The 16,550-nt window shown below is 41.8% G+C and overlaps 9 non-coding genes across 9 annotated transcripts; all 9 read right to left on the bottom strand.

Annotated features, from left to right (window-relative positions):
• Positions 1 to 2,514: 2,514 nt before the first annotated feature.
• Positions 2,515 to 2,586, bottom strand: TRNAD-GUC (transfer RNA aspartic acid (anticodon GUC)). The gene has a single exon. It is a non-coding gene; the product is annotated as a tRNA-Asp (tRNA).
• A 2,415-nt stretch (positions 2,587 to 5,001) lies between these two features.
• On the bottom strand, positions 5,002 to 5,073 carry TRNAD-GUC (transfer RNA aspartic acid (anticodon GUC)). The gene has a single exon. It is a non-coding gene; the product is annotated as a tRNA-Asp (tRNA).
• A 1,796-nt stretch (positions 5,074 to 6,869) lies between these two features.
• On the bottom strand, positions 6,870 to 6,941 carry TRNAD-GUC (transfer RNA aspartic acid (anticodon GUC)). The gene has a single exon. It is a non-coding gene; the product is annotated as a tRNA-Asp (tRNA).
• A 1,170-nt stretch (positions 6,942 to 8,111) lies between these two features.
• On the bottom strand, positions 8,112 to 8,183 carry TRNAD-GUC (transfer RNA aspartic acid (anticodon GUC)). Its single transcript has one exon. It is a non-coding gene; the product is annotated as a tRNA-Asp (tRNA).
• Positions 8,184 to 9,354: 1,171 nt separating this feature from the next.
• Positions 9,355 to 9,426, bottom strand: TRNAD-GUC (transfer RNA aspartic acid (anticodon GUC)). The gene has a single exon. It is a non-coding gene; the product is annotated as a tRNA-Asp (tRNA).
• A 1,170-nt stretch (positions 9,427 to 10,596) lies between these two features.
• On the bottom strand, positions 10,597 to 10,668 carry TRNAD-GUC (transfer RNA aspartic acid (anticodon GUC)). Its single transcript has one exon. It is a non-coding gene; the product is annotated as a tRNA-Asp (tRNA).
• A 1,788-nt stretch (positions 10,669 to 12,456) lies between these two features.
• Positions 12,457 to 12,528, bottom strand: TRNAD-GUC (transfer RNA aspartic acid (anticodon GUC)). Its single transcript has one exon. It is a non-coding gene; the product is annotated as a tRNA-Asp (tRNA).
• Positions 12,529 to 14,316: 1,788 nt separating this feature from the next.
• TRNAD-GUC (transfer RNA aspartic acid (anticodon GUC)) lies at positions 14,317 to 14,388 on the bottom strand. The gene has a single exon. It is a non-coding gene; the product is annotated as a tRNA-Asp (tRNA).
• A 1,171-nt stretch (positions 14,389 to 15,559) lies between these two features.
• TRNAD-GUC (transfer RNA aspartic acid (anticodon GUC)) lies at positions 15,560 to 15,631 on the bottom strand. The gene has a single exon. It is a non-coding gene; the product is annotated as a tRNA-Asp (tRNA).
• Positions 15,632 to 16,550: the final 919 nt, after the last annotated feature.

The following is a 16,550-nucleotide window of genomic DNA, read 5'->3' as shown; positions in this document are numbered from 1 at the left end:
ACTAACCCCGGCCCTAGACGGTCCCAGCAAAACACCCTGATCCCCTACGCCCTTAGCGAAGGGCTTACGAAGTTTCAGAGGCACTAGCATTTGAGCTCCCGGCGGCACACTAACTGTTCTGACGACGAACGCCGGTACCGTCGCGAACGCCGTCCGAGCCGCCGCAGGGGAAGGCAGGAAGGCCATGCGTCGCCCTGACGGAAGCTCAATGCATCCTTGGTCGATCAAAATACGAATTGGCATTTTGCCTAAGAAATCCGTCCCCAGCAGGCACGGAACCGCCAGCGAGGAGGAAACGAAAATCGGCCCCGACAATTTGATGTCCCCGATACAAATTTGCGCGCGAATCTGTCCCATGATGCCCAGAGAGCCCCCGTTAGCGGCATAGAATGGGACGTTAACCGGCAGTAAGGGCCGGCTTTGTACAGGCAGAATATCGTAAATTAAGTCCGAAATGATTGTCGCCGATGCCCCCGTATCGACCAGGATGCGTACCTCTACCCCGTCAATGTGTCCGACCACGGCCGACGACCCTGACGACGCGGCTACCACGCGATGGGCCAACACGGACCACTGTTTGGGCTCGATTCGAGTCCCCGCAGTGATCCGCGTTGGGCCGTCGCAACGCAACATCGGCCCCCCGTTCGTTGTGGTGCGAGAGTGTGCAACGGGTGGGTGCTTTGGCCAAGCATGTGTGGTGCCGCGACTCGCCGGATCATGTTGCTGGAGCTTGGGAGGAGGAGGCCCGGCGTCCCGTCGAGGCGTCGTCCCGCGCTGTCGAGGCGAACGGCACCCCAAGGCGACGTGGCCCCGAACGCCGCAGTTGAAACACCGCGGACCCCCCGGTGGAGACGATGGACGGTCGAACCGGCTTGAGCCGTCCCTTGCCGCCCGTGCTCCTTGCGCCTGTTGCCGTCGGTGGTCGACGGTGGTGAGCCGTCTCAACGATTTCAGCAGTGTCCTCGTCCAGCACTCTGGCTCGAGCTGTCTGACGTGTTTCCATGTTCGTAATACTTCTGACCCCAGATGAAGTACCGGTAAGTACGCTGGACACCCAGGTTGAGGCACACGTATCTTTATTACAAGTTGTCGGTACAGGACAGCACTAGAGGGGGTAGCGGCCCCCTCACCCGGATAACTGGGGATACACCCTAGCTAATCCTGACCTACTCCCAAGTCCTCCACTAACGGGCTAGGGGAGGCTAACTGGCCCGACACTGGTGAGTCGGGACCCTGGTTCACGGAACCACGCCTCTGGCTCGATCCTCCGCAGCCCTGACAAGGGCGGCGTCGAGGGGAGTCCAGGGCTTCTAACTAGGAGATCTTCCTTCTTCCTCCTTCGTTCCCAGACTGAGCCACGAGCTCTCTCTGTCCTCCCCCTTTATACCCCCCGTCAGGATCACAACCCCCCAGGCTGCCTGATGCGGACGTCGCTGCGGGCACCCCCCCCCCGTGTACTCCCGGAGCTCCGCCCACTGTGTTTATTCCCCTGTTGGATCCCATGCACTTACAGCCCTCCCGTAACAACCCTACAATTGTAATAGCAATGAGAGCCAGTGGCCATTTTCTTTTTAAAATGAGTTGCTCTCCCCGACGGGGAATTGAACCCCGGTCTCCCGCGTGACAAGCGGGGATACTAACCACAATACTATCGAGGAATCGCTCAGAATGAGGCTGATTGTAGATTGACTGAAATTATAAGAAGTAGAAATGAACCCATATACTCGGCATATTACCGATTGAAATGAAGAGGGGTTTATCTTTAAAAGTTCAAGCTGGTTAGAGCAGCAGGTTACTTAACAATTGGTGAAAATCACTTGATTAAAGTTAAGAGCAAGTCCTTTTAAATTGTAATAACAATGAGAGCCAGTGGCCATTTTTTTTAAAAAGAGTTGCTCTCCCCGAAGGGGAATTGAACCCTGGTCTCCCGCGTTACATGTGGGGAATCAAACGGCTTTACTATTGAGGACTCGGTCAGAGTGGGGCAGATTTGTGATTGACAGAAATTATAACTAGAAATAATCTCTAATACTCAATAAATAATAGCTTGAAATGTTGAAGGATTCATCTTTAAAAGTTAAGGCTTTTGAGTGCCGCAGGTGATTCAACGTTTGGTGAAATTAACGTTATAAAAGGGAACAGCAAGTGATTTTAAATTGTAATAACAATGAGAGCCTGTGGCCAAAACATTTTAAAAAGTGTAGCTCTCCCCGATGGGGAATTGAACCTTGGTCTCCCGCGTTCCATGTGGGGAAACTAACGACTTTATCATCGAGGACTCGGTCAGAGTGGGGCTAATTCGTGATTGACAGCACTTATAAAATAAAAAACTCATATTCTCAGTAGATAATAGCTTGAAATGAAGAAGGATTCATCTTTAAAAGTTCAGGCTTTTGAGTGCAGCAGGTGACTCAACGTTTGGTGAAATTAACGTTATAAAAGGGAACAGCAAGTAATTTTAAATTGTAATAACAATGAGAGCCAGTGGCCATTTTCTTTTTAAAAAGAGTTGCTCTCCCCGACGGGGAATTGAACCCCGGTCTCCCGCGTGACAGGCGGGGATACTAACCACTATACTATCGAGGACTCGCTCAGAATGCGACTGATTCCAGATTGACTGACATTATAAAAAGTAGAAATGAACCCATATACTCGGCATATTACCGATAGAAATGAAGAGGGGTTTATCTTTAAAAGTTCAAGCTGGTTAGAGCAGCAGGTTACCTAACGATTGGTGAAAATCACGTGATTAAAGTCAAGAGCAAGTCCTTTTAAATTGTAATAACAATGAGAGCCAGTGGCCATTTTTTAAAAAAGAGTTGCTCTCCTGGACGGAAAATTGAACCCTGGTCTCCCGCGTTACATGTGGGGAATCTAACGGCTTTACTATCGAGGACTCGGTCAGAGTGGGGCAGATTTGTGATTGACAGAAATTATAACTAGAAATAATCTCTAATACTCAATAAATAATAGCTTGAAATGTTGAAGGATTCATCTTTAAAAGTTAAGGCTTTTGAGTGCGCAGTTGATTCAACGTGTGGTGAAATTAACGTTATAAAAGGGAACAGCAAGTGATTTTAAATTGTAATAACAATGAGAGCCAGTGGCCATTTTCTTTTTATAATTAGTTGCTTTCCCAGACGGGGAATTGAACCCCGGTCTCCCGCGTGACAGGCGGGGATACTAACCACAATACTATCGAGGAATCGCTCAGAATGAAGCTGATTGTAGATTGACTGAAATTATAAGAAGTAGAAATGAACCCATATACTCGGCATATTACCGATTGAAATGAAGAGGGGTTTATCTTTAAAAGTTCAAGCTGGTTAGAGCAGCAGGTTACTTCACAATTGGTGAAAATCACGTTATTGAAGTCAAGAACAAGTCCTTTTCAATTGTAATAACGATGGGAGCAAGTTGCCATTTTTTTAAAAAGAGTTTTTCTCCCCGGCGGTGAATTGAACCCTGGTCTCCCGCGTTCCATGTGGGGAAACTAACGACGTTACTATCGAGGACTCGGTCAGAGTGGGGCAGATTTGTGATTGACAGAAATTATAACTAGAAATAATCTCTAATACTCAATACATAATTGCTTGAAATGTTGAAGGATTCATCTTTAAAAGTTAAGGCTTTTGAGTGCAGCAGGTGATTTAACGTTTGGTGAAATTAACGTTATAAAAGGGAACAGCAAGTGATTTTAAATTGTAATAGCAATGAGAGCCAGTGGCCAAAACATTTTAAAAAGTGTAGCTCTCCCCGACGGGGAATTGAACCCCGGTCTCCCGCGTGACAGGCGGGGATACTAACCACTACACTATCGAGGACTCGCTAAGAATGCGACTGATTCAAGATTGACTGATATTATAACAAATAGAAATGAACCCATATTCTCGGCATATTACTGATTGAAATGAAGAGGGGTTTATCTTTAAAAGTTCAAGCTGGTTAGAGCAGCAGGTTACCTAACGATTAGAGAAAATCACGTGATTAAAGTCAAGAGCAAGTCCTTTCAAATAGTAATAACAGTAAGGAGAGCCAGAGGTCAAAACATTTTTTAAAAGAGTAGTTCTCCCCGACGGGGAATTGAACCCTGGTCTCCCGCGTTCCATGTGGGGAAACTAACGACGTTACTATCGAGGACTCGGTCAGAGTGGGGCAGATTTGTGATTGACAGCAATTATAACTAGAAATAATCTCTAATACTCAATAAATAATAGCTTGAAATGTTGAAGGATTCATCTTTAAAAGTTAAGGATTTTGAGTGCAGCAGGTGATTTAACGTTTGGTGAAATTAACGTTATAAAAGGGAACAGCAAGTGATTTTAAATTGTAATAACAATGAGAGCCAGTCGCCAAAACATTTTAAAAAGTATTGCTCTCCCCGACGGGGAATTGAACCCCTATCTCCCGCGTGACAGGCGGGGATACTAACCACTATACTATCGAGGACTCGCTCAGAATGCGACTGATTCTAGATTTACTGATATTATAACAAATAGAAATGAACCCATATTCTCGGCATATTACTGATTGAAATGAAGAGGGGTTTATCTTTAAAAGTTCAAGCTGGTTAGAGCAGCAGGTTACCTAACGATTAGGGAAAATCACGTGATTAAAGTCAAGAGCAAGTCCTTTCAAATAGTAATAACAGTAAGGAGAGCCAGAGGCCAAAACATTTTTTAAAAGACTAGTTCTCCCCGACGGGGAATTGAACCCTGGTCTCCCGCGTTCCATGTGGGGAAACTAACGACGTTACTATCGAGGACTCGGTCAGAGTGGTGCTAATTCGTGATTGACAGCAATTATAACAAAAAAACCTCATATTCTCAGCAGATAATAGCTTGAAATGAAGAAGGATTTATCTTTAAAAGTTCAGGCATTTGATTGCAGCAGGTGACTCAACGTTTGGTGTAATTAACGTGATAAAAGGGTACAGAAAGTAATTTTAAATTGTAATAGCAATGAGAGCCAGTGGCCATTTTCTTTTTAAAATGAGTTGCTCTCCCCGACGGGGAATTGAACCCCGGTCTCCCGCGTGACAGGCGGGGATACTAACCACTATACTATCGAGGACTCGCTCAGAATGAGGCTGATTGTAGATTGACTGAAATTATAACAAGTAGAAATGAACCCATATACTCTGCATATTACCGATTGAAATGAAGAGGGGTTTATCTTTAAAAGTTCAAGCTGGTTAGAGCAGCAGGTTACTTCACAATTGGTGAAAATCACGTTATTGAAGTCAAGAACAAGTCCTTTAAATTGTAATAACAATGAGAGCCAGTGGCCATTTTTTTAAAAAGAGTTTTTCTCCCCGGCGGTGAATTGAACCCTGGTCTCCTGCGTTCCATGTGGGGAAACTAACGACGTTACTATCGAGGACTCGGTCAGAGTGGGGCAGATTTGTGATTGACAGAAATTATAACTAGAAATAATCTCTAATACTCAATACATAATTGCTTGAAATGTTGAAGGATTCATCTTTAAAAGTTAAGGCTTTTGAGTGCAGCAGGTGATTTAACGTTTGGTGAAATTAACGTTATAAAAGGGAACAGCAAGTGATTTTAAATTGTAATAGCAATGAGAGCCAGTGGCCAAAACATTTTAAAAAGTGTAGCTCTCCCCGACGGGGAATTGAACCCCGGTCTCCCGCGTGACAGGCGGGGATACTAACCACTACACTATCGAGGACTCGCTAAGAATGCGACTGATTCAAGATTGACTGATATTATAACAAATAGAAATGAACCCATATTCTCGGCATATTACTGATTGAAATGAAGAGGGGTTTATCTTTAAAAGTTCAAGCTGGTTAGAGCAGCAGGTTACCTAACGATTAGAGAAAATCACGTGATTAAAGTCAAGAGCAAGTCCTTTCAAATAGTAATAACAGTAAGGAGAGCCAGAGGTCAAAACATTTTTTAAAAGAGTAGTTCTCCCCGACGGGGAATTGAACCCTGGTCTCCCGCGTTCCATGTGGGGAAACTAACGACGTTACTATCGAGGACTCGGTCAGAGTGGGGCAGATTTGTGATTGACAGCAATTATAACTAGAAATAATCTCTAATACTCAATAAATAATAGCTTGAAATGTTGAAGGATTCATCTTTAAAAGTTAAGGATTTTGAGTGCAGCAGGTGATTTAACGTTTGGTGAAATTAACGTTATAAAAGGGAACAGCAAGTGATTTTAAATTGTAATAACAATGAGAGCCAGTCGCCAAAACATTTTAAAAAGTATTGCTCTCCCCGACGGGGAATTGAACCCCTGTCTACCCGCGTGACAGGCGGGGATACTAACCACTATACTATCGAGGACTCGCTCAGAATGCGACTGATTCTAGATTTACTGATATTATAACAAATAGAAATGAACCCATATTCTCGGCATATTACTGATTGAAATGAAGAGGGGTTTATCTTTAAAAGTTCAAGCTGGTTAGAGCAGCAGGTTACCTAACGATTAGGGAAAATCACGTGATTAAAGTCAAGAGCAAGTCCTTTCAAATAGTAATAACAGTAAGGAGAGCCAGAGGCCAAAACATTTTTTAAAAGACTAGTTCTCCCCGACGGGGAATTGAACCCTGGTCTCCCGCGTTCCATGTGGGGAAACTAACGACGTTACTATCGAGGACTCGGTCAGAGTGGTGCTAATTCGTGATTGACAGCAATTATAACAAAAAAACCTCATATTCTCAGCAGATAATAGCTTGAAATGAAGAAGGATTTATCTTTAAAAGTTCAGGCATTTGAGTGCAGCAGGTGACTCAACGTTTGGTGTAATTAACGTGATAAAAGGGTACAGAAAGTAATTTTAAATTGTAATAGCAATGAGAGCCAGTGGCCATTTTCTTTTTAAAATGAGTTGCTCTCCCCGACGGGGAATTGAACCCCGGTCTCCCGCGTGACAGGCGGGGATACTAACCACTATACTATCGAGGACTCGCTCAGAATGAGGCTGATTGTAGATTGACTGAAATTATAACAAGTAGAAATGAACCCATATACTCTGCATATTACCGATTGAAATGAAGAGGGGTTTATCTTTAAAAGTTCAAGCTGGTTAGAGCAGCAGGTTACTTCACAATTGGTGAAAATCACGTTATTGAAGTCAAGAACAAGTCCTTTAAATTGTAATAACAATGAGAGCCAGTGGCCATTTTTTTAAAAAGAGTTTTTCTCCCCGACGGGGAATTGAACCCTGGTCTCCCGCGTTCCATGTGGGGAAACTAACGACGTTACTATCGAGGACTCGGTCAGAGTGGGGCAGATTTGTGATTGACAGAAATTATAACTAGAAATAATCTCTAATACTCAATAAATAATAGCTTGAAATGTTGAAGGATTCATCTTTAAAAGTTACGGATTTTGAGTGCAGCAGGTGATTTAACGTTTGGTGAAATTAACGTTATAAAAGGGAACAGCAAGTGATTTTTAATTGTATTAACAATGAGAGCCAGTCGACAAAACATTTTAAAAGTATTGCTCTCCCCGATGGGGAATTGAACCCCGGTCTCCCGCGTGACAGGCGGGGATACTAACCACTATACTATCGAGGACTCGCTCAGAATGCGACTGATTCTAGATTGACTGATATTATAACAAGTAGAAATGAACCCATATTCTCGGCATACTACTGATTGAAATGAAGAGGGGTTTATCTTTAAAAGTTCAAGCTGGTTAGAGCAGCAGGTTACTTAACGATTAGGGAAAATCACGTGATTAAAGTCAAGAGCAAGTCCTTTCAAATAGTAATAACAGTAAGGAGAGCCAGAGGCCAAAACATTTTTTAAAAGAGTAGTTATCCCCGACGGGGAATTGAACCCTGGCCTCTCGCGTTCCATGTGGCGAAACTAACGACGTTACTATCGAGGACTCGGTCAGAGTGGGGCTAATTCGTGATTGACAGCAATTATAACAAAAACAAACTCATATTCTCAGCAGATAATAGCTTGAAATGAAGAAGGATTTATCTTTAAAAGTTCAGGCTTTTGAGTGCAGCAGGTGACTCAACGTTTGGTGTAATTAACGTGATAAAAGGGTACAGAAAGTAATTTTAAATTGTAATAGCAATGAGAGCCAGTGGCCATTTTCTTTTTAAAAAGAGTTTTTCTCCCCGACGGGGAATTGAACCCCGGTCTCCCGCGTGACAGGCGGGGATACTAACCACTATACTATCGAGGACTCGCTCAGAATGAGGCTGATTGTAGATTGACTGAAATTATAAGAAGTAGAAATGAACCCATATACTCGGCATATTACCGATTGAAATGAAGAGGGGTTTATCTTTAAAAGTTCAAGCTGGTTAGAGCAGCAGGTTACTTCACAATTGGTGAAAATCACGTTATTGAAGTCAAGAGCAAGTCCTTTTAAATTGTAATAACAATGAGAGCCAGTGGCCATTTTTTTAAAAGGAGTTTTTCTCCCCGACGGGGAATTGAACCCTGGTCTCCCGCGTTACATGTGGGGAACCTAACGACTTTACTATCGAGGACTCGGTCAGAGTGGGGCAGATTTGTGATTGACAGAAATTATAACTAGAAATAATCTCTAATACTTAATAAATAATCGTTTGAAATGAAGAAGGAGTCATCTTTAAAAGTTCAGGCTTTTGAGTGCCGCAGGTGATTCAACGTTTGGTGAAATTAACGTTATAAAAGGGAACAGCAAGTGATTTTAAATTGTAATAACAATGAGAGCCAGTCGCCAAAACATTTTAAAAAGTATTGCTCTCCCCGACGGGGAATTGAACCCCTGTCTCCCGCGTGACAGGCGGGGATACTAACCACTATACTATCGAGGACTCGCTCAGAATGCGACTGATTCTAGATTTACTGATATTATAACAAATAGAAATGAACCCATATTCTCGGCATATTACTGATTGAAATGAAGAGGGGTTTATCTTTAAAAGTTCAAGCTGGTTAGAGCAGCAGGTTACCTAACGATTAGGGAAAATCACGTGATTAAAGTCAAGAGCAAGTCCTTTCAAATAGTAATAACAGTAAGGAGAGCCAGAGGCCAAAACATTTTTTAAAAGACTAGTTCTCCCCGACGGGGAATTGAACCCTGGTCTCCCGCGTTCCATGTGGGGAAACTAACGACGTTACTATCGAGGACTCGGTCAGAGTGGTGCTAATTCGTGATTGACAGCAATTATAACAAAAAAACCTCATATTCTCAGCAGATAATAGCTTGAAATGAAGAAGGATTTATCTTTAAAAGTTCAGGCATTTGAGTGCAGCAGGTGACTCAACGTTTGGTGTAATTAACGTGATAAAAGGGTACAGAAAGTAATTTTAAATTGTAATAGCAATGAGAGCCAGTGGCCATTTTCTTTTTAAAATGAGTTGCTCTCCCCGACGGGGAATTGAACCCCGGTCTCCCGCGTGACAGGCGGGGATACTAACCACTATACTATCGAGGACTCGCTCAGAATGAGGCTGATTGTAGATTGACTGAAATTATAACAAGTAGAAATGAACCCATATACTCTGCATATTACCGATTGAAATGAAGAGGGGTTTATCTTTAAAAGTTCAAGCTGGTTAGAGCAGCAGGTTACTTCACAATTGGTGAAAATCACGTTATTGAAGTCAAGAACAAGTCCTTTAAATTGTAATAACAATGAGAGCCAGTGGCCATTTTTTTAAAAAGAGTTTTTCTCCCCGACGGGGAATTGAACCCTGGTCTCCCGCGTTCCATGTGGGGAAACTAACGACGTTACTATCGAGGACTCGGTCAGAGTGGGGCAGATTTGTGATTGACAGAAATTATAACTAGAAATAATCTCTAATACTCAATAAATAATAGCTTGAAATGTTGAAGGATTCATCTTTAAAAGTTACGGATTTTGAGTGCAGCAGGTGATTTAACGTTTGGTGAAATTAACGTTATAAAAGGGAACAGCAAGTGATTTTTAATTGTATTAACAATGAGAGCCAGTCGACAAAACATTTTAAAAGTATTGCTCTCCCCGATGGGGAATTGAACCCCGGTCTCCCGCGTGACAGGCGGGGATACTAACCACTATACTATCGAGGACTCGCTCAGAATGCGACTGATTCTAGATTGACTGATATTATAACAAGTAGAAATGAACCCATATTCTCGGCATACTACTGATTGAAATGAAGAGGGGTTTATCTTTAAAAGTTCAAGCTGGTTAGAGCAGCAGGTTACTTAACGATTAGGGAAAATCACGTGATTAAAGTCAAGAGCAAGTCCTTTCAAATAGTAATAACAGTAAGGAGAGCCAGAGGCCAAAACATTTTTTAAAAGAGTAGTTATCCCCGACGGGGAATTGAACCCTGGCCTCTCGCGTTCCATGTGGCGAAACTAACGACGTTACTATCGAGGACTCGGTCAGAGTGGGGCTAATTCGTGATTGACAGCAATTATAACAAAAACAAACTCATATTCTCAGCAGATAATAGCTTGAAATGAAGAAGGATTTATCTTTAAAAGTTCAGGCTTTTGAGTGCAGCAGGTGACTCAACGTTTGGTGTAATTAACGTGATAAAAGGGTACAGAAAGTAATTTTAAATTGTAATAGCAATGAGAGCCAGTGGCCATTTTCTTTTTAAAAAGAGTTTTTCTCCCCGACGGGGAATTGAACCCCGGTCTCCCGCGTGACAGGCGGGGATACTAACCACTATACTATCGAGGACTCGCTCAGAATGAGGCTGATTGTAGATTGACTGAAATTATAAGAAGTAGAAATGAACCCATATACTCGGCATATTACCGATTGAAATGAAGAGGGGTTTATCTTTAAAAGTTCAAGCTGGTTAGAGCAGCAGGTTACTTCACAATTGGTGAAAATCACGTTATTGAAGTCAAGAGCAAGTCCTTTTAAATTGTAATAACAATGAGAGCCAGTGGCCATTTTTTTAAAAGGAGTTTTTCTCCCCGACGGGGAATTGAACCCTGGTCTCCCGCGTTACATGTGGGGAACCTAACGACTTTACTATCGAGGACTCGGTCAGAGTGGGGCAGATTTGTGATTGACAGAAATTATAACTAGAAATAATCTCTAATACTTAATAAATAATCGTTTGAAATGAAGAAGGAGTCATCTTTAAAAGTTCAGGCTTTTGAGTGCCGCAGGTGATTCAACGTTTGGTGAAATTAACGTTATAAAAGGGAACAGCAAGTGATTTTAAATTGTAATAACAATGAGAGCCAGTCGCCAAAACATTTTAAAAAGTATTGCTCTCCCCGACGGGGAATTGAACCCCTGTCTCCCGCGTGACAGGCGGGGATACTAACCACTATACTATCGAGGACTCGCTCAGAATGAGGCTGATTGTAGATTGACTGAAATTATAACAAGTAGAAATGAACCCATATACTCTGCATATTACCGATTGAAATGAAGAGGGGTTTATCTTTAAAAGTTCAAGCTGGTTAGAGCAGCAGGTTACTTCACAATTGGTGAAAATCACGTTATTGAAGTCAAGAACAAGTCCTTTAAATTGTAATAACAATGAGAGCCAGTGGCCATTTTTTTAAAAAGAGTTTTTCTCCCCGACGGGGAATTGAACCCTGGTCTCCCGCGTTCCATGTGGGGAAACTAACGACGTTACTATCGAGGACTCGGTCAGAGTGGGGCAGATTTGTGATTGACAGAAATTATAACTAGAAATAATCTCTAATACTCAATAAATAATAGCTTGAAATGTTGAAGGATTCATCTTTAAAAGTTACGGATTTTGAGTGCAGCAGGTGATTTAACGTTTGGTGAAATTAACGTTATAAAAGGGAACAGCAAGTGATTTTAAATTGTATTAACAATGAGAGCCAGTCGCCAAAACATTTTAAAAGTATTGCTCGCCCCGATGGGGAATTGAACCCCGGTCTCCCGCGTGACAGGCGGGGATACTAACCACTATACTATCGAGGACTCGCTCAGAATGCGACTGATTCTAGATTGACTGATATTATAACAAGTAGAAATGAACCCATATTCTCGGCATATTACTGATTGAAATGAAGAGGGGTTTATCTTTAAAAGTTCAAGCTGGTTAGAGCAGCAGGTTACTTAACGATTAGGGAAAATCACGTGATTAAAGTCAAGAGCAAGTCCTTTCAAATAGTAATAACAGTAAGGAGAGCCAGAGGCCAAAACATTTTTTAAAAGAGTAGTTATCCCCGACGGGGAATTGAACCCTGGCCTCTCGCGTTCCATGTGGCGAAACTAACGACGTTACTATCGAGGACTCGGTCAGAGTGGGGCTAATTCGTGATTGACAGCAATTATAACAAAAAAAACTCATATTCTCAGCAGATAATAGCTTGAAATGAAGAAGGATTTATCTTTAAAAGTTCAGGCTTTTGAGTGCAGCAGGTGACTCAACGTTTGGTGTAATTAACGTGATAAAAGGGTACAGAAAGTAATTTTAAATTGTAATAGCAATGAGAGCCAGTGGCAATTTTCTTTTTAAAAAGAGTTTTTCTCCCCGACGGGGAATTGAACCCCGGTCTCCCGCGTGACAGGCGGGGATACTAACCACTATACTATCGAGGACTCGCTCAGAATGAGGCTGATTGTAGATTGACTGAAATTATAAGAAGTAGAAATGAACCCATATACTCGGCATATTACCGATTGAAATGAAGAGGGGTTTATCTTTAAAAGTTCAAGCTGGTTAGAGCAGCAGGTTACTTCACAATTGGTGAAAATCACGTTATTGAAGTCAAGAGCAAGTCCTTTTAAATTGTAATAACAATGAGAGCCAGTGGCCATTTTTTTAAAAGGAGTTTTTCTCCCCGACGGGGAATTGAACCCTGGTCTCCCGCGTTACATGTGGGGAACCTAACGACTTTACTATCGAGGACTCGGTCAGAGTGGGGCAGATTTGTGATTGACAGAAATTATAACTAGAAATAATCTCTAATACTTAATAAATAATCGTTTGAAATGAAGAAGGAGTCATCTTTAAAAGTTCAGGCTTTTGAGTGCCGCAGGTGATTCAACGTTTGGTGAAATTAACGTTATAAAAGGGAACAGCAAGTGATTTTAAATTGTAATAACAATGAGAGCCAGTCGCCAAAACATTTTAAAAAGTATTGCTCTCCCCGACGGGGAATTGAACCCCTGTCTCCCGCGTGACAGGCGGGGATACTAACCACTATACTATCGAGGACTCGCTCAGAATGAGGCTGATTGTAGATTGACTGAAATTATAACAAGTAGAAATGAACCCATATACTCTGCATATTACCGATTGAAATGAAGAGGGGTTTATCTTTAAAAGTTCAAGCTGGTTAGAGCAGCAGGTTACTTCACAATTGGTGAAAATCACGTTATTGAAGTCAAGAACAAGTCCTTTAAATTGTAATAACAATGAGAGCCAGTGGCCATTTTTTTAAAAAGAGTTTTTCTCCCCGACGGGGAATTGAACCCTGGTCTCCCGCGTTCCATGTGGGGAAACTAACGACGTTACTATCGAGGACTCGGTCAGAGTGGGGCAGATTTGTGATTGACAGAAATTATAACTAGAAATAATCTCTAATACTCAATAAATAATAGCTTGAAATGTTGAAGGATTCATCTTTAAAAGTTACGGATTTTGAGTGCAGCAGGTGATTTAACGTTTGGTGAAATTAACGTTATAAAAGGGAACAGCAAGTGATTTTAAATTGTATTAACAATGAGAGCCAGTCGCCAAAACATTTTAAAAGTATTGCTCGCCCCGATGGGGAATTGAACCCCGGTCTCCCGCGTGACAGGCGGGGATACTAACCACTATACTATCGAGGACTCGCTCAGAATGCGACTGATTCTAGATTGACTGATATTATAACAAGTAGAAATGAACCCATATTCTCGGCATATTACTGATTGAAATGAAGAGGGGTTTATCTTTAAAAGTTCAAGCTGGTTAGAGCAGCAGGTTACTTAACGATTAGGGAAAATCACGTGATTAAAGTCAAGAGCAAGTCCTTTCAAATAGTAATAACAGTAAGGAGAGCCAGAGGCCAAAACATTTTTTAAAAGAGTAGTTATCCCCGACGGGGAATTGAACCCTGGCCTCTCGCGTTCCATGTGGCGAAACTAACGACGTTACTATCGAGGACTCGGTCAGAGTGGGGCTAATTCGTGATTGACAGCAATTATAACAAAAAAAACTCATATTCTCAGCAGATAATAGCTTGAAATGAAGAAGGATTTATCTTTAAAAGTTCAGGCTTTTGAGTGCAGCAGGTGACTCAACGTTTGGTGTAATTAACGTGATAAAAGGGTACAGAAAGTAATTTTAAATTGTAATAGCAATGAGAGCCAGTGGCAATTTTCTTTTTAAAAAGAGTTTTTCTCCCCGACGGGGAATTGAACCCCGGTCTCCCGCGTGACAGGCGGGGATACTAACCACTATACTATCGAGGACTCGCTCAGAATGAGGCTGATTGTAGATTGACTGAAATTATAAGAAGTAGAAATGAACCCATATACTCGGCATATTACCGATTGAAATGAAGAGGGGTTTATCTTTAAAAGTTCAAGCTGGTTAGAGCAGCAGGTTACTTCACAATTGGTGAAAATCACGTTATTGAAGTCAAGAGCAAGTCCTTTTAAATTGTAATAACAATGAGAGCCAGTGGCCATTTTTTTAAAAGGAGTTTTTCTCCCCGACGGGGAATTGAACCCTGGTCTCCCGCGTTACATGTGGGGAACCTAACGACTTTACTATCGAGGACTCGGTCAGAGTGGGGCAGATTTGTGATTGACAGAAATTATAACTAGAAATAATCTCTAATACTTAATAAATAATCGTTTGAAATGAAGAAGGAGTCATCTTTAAAAGTTCAGGCTTTTGAGTGCCGCAGGTGATTCAACGTTTGGTGAAATTAACGTTATAAAAGGGAACAGCAAGTGATTTTAAATTGTAATAACAATGAGAGCCAGTCGCCAAAACATTTTAAAAAGTATTGCTCTCCCCGACGGGGAATTGAACCCCTGTCTCCCGCGTGACAGGCGGGGATACTAACCACTATACTATCGAGGACTCGCTCAGAATGCGACTGATTCTAGATTTACTGATATTATAACAAGTAGAAATGAACCCATATTCTCGACATATTACTGATTGAAATGAAGAGGGGTTTATCTTTAAAAGTTCAAGCTGGTTAGAGCAGCAGGTTACCTAACGATTAGGGAAAATCACGTGATTAAAGTCAAGAGCAAGTCCTTTCAAATAGTAATAACAGTAAGGAGAGCCAGAGGCCAAAACATTTTTTAAAAGACTAGTTCTCCCCGACGGGGAATTGAACCCTGGTCTCCCGCGTTCCATGTGGGGAAACTAACGACGTTACTATCGAGGACTCGGTCAGAGTGGTGCTAATTCGTGATTGACAGCAATTATAACAAAAAAACCTCATATTCTCAGCAGATAATAGCTTGAAATGAAGAAGGATTTATCTTTAAAAGTTCAGGCATTTGAGTGCAGCAGGTGACTTAACGTTTGGTGTAATTAACGTGAAAAAAGGGTACAGAAAGTAATTTTAAATTGTAATAGCAATGAGAGCCAGTGGCCATTTTCTTTTTAAAATGAGTTGGTCTCCCCGACGGGGAATTGAACCCCGGTCTCCCGCGTGACAGGCGGGGATACTAACCACTATACTATCGAGGACTCGCTCAGAATGAGGCTGATTGTAGATTGACTGAAATTATAAGAAGTAGAAATGAACCCATATACTCGGCATATTACCGATTGAAATGAAGAGGGGTTTATCTTTAAAAGTTCAAGCTGGTTAGAGCAGCAGGTTACTTCACAATTGGTGAAAATCACGTTATTGAAGTCAAGAACAAGTCCTTTTAAATTGTAATAACAATGAGAGCCAGTGGCCATTTTTTTTAAAAAGAGTTTTTCTCCCCGACGGGGAATTGAACCCTGGTCTCCCGCGTTCCATGTGGGGAAACTAACGACGTTACTATCGAGGACTCGGTCAGAGTGGGGCAGATTTGTGATTGACAGAAATTATAACTAGAAATAATCTCTAATACTCAATAAATAATAGCTTGAAATGTTGAAGGATTCATCTTTAAAAGTTAAGGCTTTTGAGTGCAGCAGGTGATTTAACGTTTGGTGAAATTAACGTTATAAAAGGGAACAACAGCAAGTGACTTTAAATTGTAATAACAATGAGAGCCAGTCGCCAAAACATTTTAAAAAGTATTGCTCTCCCCGACGGGGAATTCAACCCCGGTCTCCCGCGTGACAGGCGGGGATACTAACCACTATACTATCGAGGACTCGCTCAGAATGATGCTTATTGTAGATTGACTGAAATTATAAGAAGTAGAAATGAACCCATATACTCTGCATATTACCGATTGAAATGAAGAGGGGTTTATCTTTAAAAGTTCAAGCTGGTTAGAGCAGCAGGTTACTTCACAATTGGTGAAAATCACGTTATTGAAGTCAAGAACAAGTCCTTTAAATTGTAATAACAATGAGAGCCAGTGGCCATTTTTTTTAAAAGAGTTTTTCTCCCCGACGGGGAATTGAACCCTGGTCTCCCGCGTTCCATGTGGGGAAACTAACGACG

Source organism: Lampetra planeri, chromosome 66 (assembly GCF_965212315.1).
Source record: "Lampetra planeri chromosome 66, kcLamPlan1.2.h2, whole genome shotgun sequence".
NCBI lineage: Eukaryota > Metazoa > Chordata > Hyperoartia > Petromyzontiformes > Petromyzontidae > Lampetra > Lampetra planeri.
The sequence above is the reverse complement of the archived record's forward strand: the minus strand, read 5'-3'. Positions and strand labels throughout refer to the sequence as shown.